Here is a 7,500-nt window from a genome sequence, read left to right as displayed (position 1 = left end):
ACTCTGGCATTTTCTCCAAAATTACCTCTTTGCTTGGCCAAATGCTTAACGATCCAAGTCTTAAATATAGGAAATTGGCCCACGAAATAACGATGTTACTGACAGTTCCAATAGAGATGTTAAATCTATAAGCGAGGTCACGTTCAAAAAGTCCAATCCTCACTCTGCAAAGGAATAGAAAAAACTGATTTGTGGGAGTCAGTTTTCTGGGTCGTCCAATTTTTCTAACTGGAGTAGAATTTACGTCAGGCCTTGATTCATTTCGCGTGTACACCAAATTTTCACAATTGGCACCTGGATTAAGATAAGTCAACACTGCATTGTAGACTTGACGATTTGGAAACCCAGTGTAAAAGCAGATTTCAGCGTCTTCAATGTTTTTAATGCAGAACTCCATCTCACGCACAGTTTGTTCGAGGTGTTCAATCTTCGTGTTACCGGTTTTTAACTTTTCAGTTAACGATAAAATATGTGCTTTTAGTTCGGCTAATTCAGTTTCTGTCTCTTTCATGCCATCTATGGCAGCCACCGTCGAGTCAACACAATCTTCAATCGGTTCAGCTTCAAATGCTGTCAGACTTTCATCACTGGTCTTCCTTTTTCTACAACTTACTTCACTTAATCTAAGCTGAAACTTATTTAACTTCCTTTCTTTTGGTGGTTTAGAAGTGAGGTATGGTTTGTGCTCCCAACACTGGAAGACAGATGGAACAGTACCAGGCTTTAAGTACCAACGACCACTAAATCCTGATCTTTCTAAATCGTTATCTTTAAAGTGAAGAGAACAAACAACCGTGTGTTGCTGGACCTAGAAAAGATAGCAGGTGTCATGGCGGTTAGTCGAAATAAAATGTATGTACAGTTACGTACTTTGACAGAAATCGAGTACATACCTTAAACCCTGACTTTTCCTCTCTTCGTATTCGTTGAAGCCATAATTTCTTCAGTTCTGGTGCGCTTGGTATCTTGTGATAAGTCTCATTCCTCTTACGGCTGTGGTCGAATATATCCCCATAGGAATTACACAAAGGAACGGCACAATTGCGACCATTTGAGCCTAACAAAAAGGTTATCTTCTCAGTTTTATCTCAGGTAATATTTATAAGGTGCTATGAAAAAATACTGACCTTTCTTGAACTCTTCTATTGACGATGACATTTGATGTCGAGCGATCAAACATGATCCAACGTAATGAAATCACTTAATGAAATCAGCGCAAAAGATGACAGATTACTTTCCGCGAATGACGTCATAAATTTAATATTCAAAATGGCGCCGCGACTTATTAAAAGGGTGTATAACATCATTTTTCTGCGTTTCCAGAACACAAGTTGAAGAATAGGCATGCATTGCGTGCGTGAATTTATTGTCACTAAATTCCCTAAATGTCTGCGAAAGAAGTCTCCGTACACCTTTAATCAAATTGGATAGACTTGCAGTCGTTTAAAACACGCTCTGTGATAGCATTCTAAACACTTCAGACATACGGTTCATTGCTGAGTTTTTTTTTTCTGTTTAAATTAACCATTCAACGTTTTGTTTCCTTTGATAGATCTACCAATGCCTGTGGCAGGTGTTGAAGTCATCGAAAGCAAATGCACCGAGGAGCAATTTCAGGCTAAAGATAAAATGTGTGCAAACACATTTCTGGAGAAAGTGATGAAACAGGGTGCAAATTGCAGGTAAGCGGTATCGCAAGAATGCACACACCGTTTGTCAGTATAATATTAAAATCAGGAGCAGGTTTTTCCTCGGGCGAAAACTGAAAAGTCATTTTCTGCAAGCAATACTGCGTGCCTCTTGCACGGGTATGATTGTTGTTTGCAAAATACTTTTTTGTAGTTGGAGAAAGACTCTGTGCAAAAAGATGATATGGGGAGGCAGTGCGGCGCAGTGGTTAGGGCGCTTGTCTTGGGATCCGGAGATGCCGGGTTCAAGACCCGCTCTGACCACTCGTTGAATTTGATCCTGGTAGTCCCTGGTTCAACTTCCCATCTGCACTTGTAAATAGCCAACTGGTTTGTCTCCGGCCAGTTGGGATTCTTAACAATTGCTGTTGTTGTTGTCCTCCTGTTCCGTTCGTTTCGTTGCTTGTGTTTCATTGGCCCTAAAAAGCCCCCAAGGAAAGCGGTAAATTAAGTATATATTGTACTGTATTGTATGATTTGGCCATTCCTAATTTTACGCCTCTAGGAACTCATCAAGGGGAGCCTCCATCTTCCATTCTTGCCTTAGGAGTCAACTCTTTCCCGAGTAGATTTATTTATAAAACGCCTGCTTTGGGAGATTCAGCACGCGTAATGTTGCATATGCCAATCTCCCTTAGGAAATTCAGCACGCCCACTGTTGCATACGCCAATCTCCCTTGAGAGATTCAGCACGCCCACTGTTGTAAAAGCCAACCAAAACAGAGCTATCTCAGCGTCATGGGAAATATGATACTCTTTTGGGAAAGGGTTGACTTTACGAATTTTGACAGTTTTGTAAAGTGGCGGAAATATTTCTGAAACCACTGGACGTGACATTTTTCTGCGCCACAAAGCGCCTTGCGTGCTTCCCCAATATATTTTTAAAATAGAACAATCAGAAACGCTGTTTCCGGTGTTTCTGGAACCCAAAAACCAGTTTCCAAGGCAAGGCTGGAGTTCACTCAAATTCTCTTTAAAAGTAAGTAAAACAAAATTAATAATAAAAAATAAAACAAACCCCTCAAATATTGGCATTAAAGTACCCGACGTGGAATGGCAAACGACCGGACGAAATGTCCAGCCTCTGGCCTGAAACGAAAACCATGCGCGGCTTCGAGGTCTTCTTAAATCTGTGGAGTAGTACGTTTGTCAGGGTTCGTGCTGGATTTTGCATATATAATTCCAGAGGTATTCAAGGAGTTTTCAAGAACCAGAATTGAGTTTCCAAGGCGTGTTTGTAAGAAGATTTCTATTTCATACATCGTGTTTCAGTGTTTTCTTTGCTGAAAAAGCCTATCTTGATATTCTTTCCCACGCCCTGCGGGTTAAGTGCACGCACAGGCATTTCAATTTTTGCATTTAATGTTTTCCCAATACGCAAATTTGGGCTTAATTTATGAAATGTCTCTTTAACTTAGTATGATGCAAAACTTCAAGGAGCTTTCAAGTAGTTTCCCGCCAAATCCCTTTTTTCAAGAGCTTTTCAAGCGCTCTTGAAGTCCAAAATTAAATTCCAGGGCTTTTCAAGGACTTTAAGGAGTGTTTGTCCAACCACTCCTCCCACATTTATGATATGGATAGGGGTGAAAGCCATTCACTAAGTGCGCATCTGCATTGACTTGTGGTGATTCCTGACTATCCTGACTATGATGTGGCTTTCCAGAGATATGTAAGAGGAGAAAACTGTACGCACGCGTAAAACGTGAATGATAGTATTTGCAATAGACTGCTAGCGGTTTGCAAAATCACTAAGTTGTCTAAATCACACGACGTCCAAGAGTCAGAGTCCTGTGACCGGGCCTGCTACAGTAATTCCATTCATAATAAAGTAAAGTACGATCGTCCGGGTGAGTGTAGTCCTGAGAGGGACTGTTTGAGATGACATTGACTAACGTTTCGACAACCTGACAAGACTTCCGCTCAGGATGACTTCTTCAAGATGACTCTTAAAGATGACTTCCGCTCAGGTTGTCGAAATGTCAGTTAATGTCATCTCAAACAGTCCTTCTCAGGACTACACTCACCCGGACGATTGTACTTTACTTAATTATGATATAATTCCTGGGTTCAAACCATTTACAAGTAATTTCATTGTTAAAAATTGAACAGATAATTGCAACTGGCACGTTTTTGAAAGGCCTTAGTATGGCATATTGACAGTCTCTTTACCATAATGTCCAGAAGAGTTTCCAGGCGTAAGAAACATGCCATATTGTTGGGTCTCAAGATTCACAAAGCAATGTACACGTTTAAATATGCGACAAAAGCAATGCATTCTAACTATAAACACAATAGGCCACCATAATACTCTTTGTTGGCCCTAAGCATTGTTTCCAGTTTCTCTTGGGACTTAAAATGGTCCCAATGCTTAGCTTATGTAAAAATTTGGATGGCAAAGAAAGAGTATTTTGGTATTAATTGGAAGTGGCCTCTAAAATTGATGCATTGAAATAAAAAGAAAGTCTGAAGTGCTATATTGCTATGTGATCGAGATTTCAGAGATACGGTGTTTTCTTCTAAAAAAAGTTTCAATTTTAATTGTCCTTGCGACGGGTACAAGAAAGGCCTCTTTTGCTTGGTCCGTCGGACGCTTGCGAAAAAAAACATGGCCGCGAGAAAAAGCTGTTCGGAGCATCCGGATTTTATCCCAGCATCCCGGCCCCACATCACCAACGACAAAGGTATCTCTTTGTTAAGACCGGTAGTAGTAATGATAAATAGAGCGGTTTTCAATTGAGTGTCGAAAGTAGTTAGAGAACTACTTTGGTTTTGCATTACTTCACTCAGTGATTGGTTCAAAATTCTCGCGCCACTTTTTCAACCAATTAGAAGTGAAACCAAACCAATCGTGGCTCACCCGTGCACATTTTCTCGCGCTTTGTGTCGGCTATGTTGATTTGTTTGCTGGATTGTCTGCGTCTTTTTTGATTGGCCAAAGTAATTACTTTGGTTTTGGTTTTACGACACTCATTTGCAAACCGCTCTAGCTTTTAATCGTGTTTCTTCTTTTTTTCTTTTCTTTTGCAGTGAGGAGCTAAAGAAATTTAAAATGTGTTTCAAGAACTTCACTCTTGACTGTTATGGCAATTTTCTAACTTCATACCCCAATATGAGCATGGCTATGGGACGCATGGCTGACATTAAATCAATGGTGCATCACTTTGCAGGAATGATGTGTGGCATGCCCCGTGGTCCTATAAATACCACAGGATTATCAGAGAAAATCAAGCACTTACTGAAATGCAAACCGGAGTTTTATGATCAAGGTAAGACATGCGCAAAGCCTTTCTTCAGCAAGTTCAAGATGAAGATGAACAATTCCAGTTCCCTTGGGAACATGCCTGAGCTGTGCGAGTAAGAAATCCATTTATTTATTTTCTAGGAAAAAATCTAAAATAATCAAAAAATTCTTGACATAGATCCGCCAGACAGTAATAGATTAATTCCATATCTAATAAGATGTTGTGATACTCTTCGATAATTAGACAAAAATACGGAACTTGAGTAACGCAATTTTCTTTCAACCGATGTACTCTTGTGCGAACGTGATTCCGAGTACACGTTCGTCGTTACGTGAAAGTGCATTTCTCATGCCCACAGAGATTTTCGCTTTTGCGCATGTCAGAAAGTCAGAAGAGCTCAATCGAATCATGCGCAGACGCACGATCCCACGTGACTCTAGTGACAAGATTGAAAACGTACATTTGAAAGATACTCGACCATTAAACTTAGTGCGCACTCTCAGATACAACTTTTTTTCACTAGAGATGAGCAGGTTTGGTTATTCCCAAGCACATTCGTTGTTTCAATTCCATTTACTCTAGTGATCCGAAACTGACAGTGATCAAAACTTAACTTTTCGAAAATTTCAGCCATTGTAGTTTCAGTTCGCTTTTGTATTTAAGACGATTGGTTGTGTTCTTCCTATATTACCTGTTGTCGTCTGTCGCAAAACGCATTGACAAAGCAAGTAATTGCTTTAATAGCTTTCTCCCTATTTTATCGCAGTTCTTTCAAGAAGGCAAAAACGTGCAACGGAGACTTGATGAAGAGGCATTGTTCTTACAACAAGCAGCCACCACTGGACAAGTTGAATCCATTCTGTCCTAACAAACAGGACCGCCCCGATCCCACATCTGGAGGCAACGAAAAAGCAATCATCAGTGGCGTACTCAGTTTAATTACCTTTGCTTTTTTTGTGCTGATGCAACATAATATCAACTTTGTACACATACCTTTTCCAAAGACTGAGACTGGTTCTACAACCATTTCGACGGATGATTGGACAGCAGAGATAAAGTAGAAACAAGGCGAGGTTGCCTGGTCGTTTTCCAATGGCGCTCACAAAGAGACAGAAATTTGCCATTATCTTATTTGACGAGTCGTCTACACGAGCAATTTTTTGGTATTTGCTTTAATTGCTAAATAACTAGGAAACCCAGGGATAAAATCAGAGAGGGCGTGGAGAATAACTGCTTTGGTTCATAATCCTCTCTCCCCTCCCCCATCTCAATAATTAAATGGTCCGTCCCCTGCTAGTTTGTTTTGTTCCGTCACGCAACAATTATCGTTTTGAGAAAAATTAGTCATAACTCTTTCACCACGGTAGAAATATTTCTTCCACCTTTTTGTAGAGTACTCTTAATTAGGTCGTTACGCAATGGTCTTTGAAGAGAAGAACCTAACAAAGAAAAAGAGCCTTGCGTGACAAAGAAAGTGATAGTTAAAGCAGAGACTAGTTCCAGAGTGTGTCGTTGTATGGTTACTTTTGAAAGTGACCAAAATGTTTATCCGTTTGGATAATGTAAAGGTATACTTTCTGTACCAAAATAAAGAAATTCAAAATGCCTTCTGTTTACTGTGACAAAACGGCTGCTGCAAAGTAGAGGTGATATTGTCTTGCATTACGACCAATCAGAGTTAAGGGCTAAGACTAAATGTGTCTCGCTCGCGTGCATTTTCCCGCGCTTTACGTAGCGCCTGCATGTATTTGTTTGGCGCTATGATTGGCGCATGTGATTGTCCGCCTCTCTTTTGATTGTCTAAAGTTACGGCTTTTGTTCTTTATTTTCACGCATTCAAATGCACAAAATGCACAAGTTTGACATCACAGCGACTATGTGCGCGTCCTAAATTAAAAACTAAATTGCTTGCAACGTAATTGAGTGGGCTCTATAACACTAGAAGTGGCTGTAGATATAATCATCTGCTTCAATGTAAATTGTTTCATCATGACAGTTTTCTGGGGATGTCTGAAAACCGACCAATCTGGGTTTCGTTTAACTTACCTTTACTTGTTTCAAGTTTGCCTCTCTAAGCACTCGACTACACAAAACTAATTAGGAAGTTCAGACAAAAACAAGGCAAGGAAACGAACTTAAAATGCTGTATCGTACAAAAGTGATAGTATAGTACATTACAAAATAATTAGGTTAGTATGCGCACTCTCATTAGTCAATAGCTGTGTTTACATGCATGAGAGTAGCAAACACGGCTGTGAAATCACAAGAATTTTGATTAGTTATGTGTTGTCAGACGCGCGCTTTGACTGGCTGGTAGGAAATATGAGCGTGTATCAAGAAAATCTGTCAATCAAGAAGTGAAAAAAAAAAATTCGGGGGAGTTGGGAGAATTATCGACAGTTATTTAAACCCGAGACGCATAACGCATCTCTAATTCTCCCAACTCACCCACGTGTTTACATGAGGCCATGCAAACACGGAAAAAAATCCTCTTTTGTTTAATTAATAGGCACCTTAAGCAACAGACGTCGCCGGCCTGACGACGGCAACCGGAAACGTGACATTTCTTT

At 40.1% G+C, this 7,500-nt stretch overlaps 1 long non-coding RNA gene across 2 annotated transcripts in view; it reads left to right on the top strand.

Moving 5' to 3' along the window:
* Nucleotides 1–7,500, top strand: part of LOC138009560 (uncharacterized) — a 441,051-nt gene that overhangs the window by 376,947 nt on the left and 56,604 nt on the right. The window lies entirely within an intron of this gene.

Source organism: Montipora foliosa, chromosome 7 (assembly GCF_036669935.1).
Source record: "Montipora foliosa isolate CH-2021 chromosome 7, ASM3666993v2, whole genome shotgun sequence".
Taxonomy (NCBI): Eukaryota; Metazoa; Cnidaria; class Anthozoa; order Scleractinia; family Acroporidae; genus Montipora; species Montipora foliosa.
This window is presented reverse-complemented; position numbering and strand designations above follow the sequence as displayed.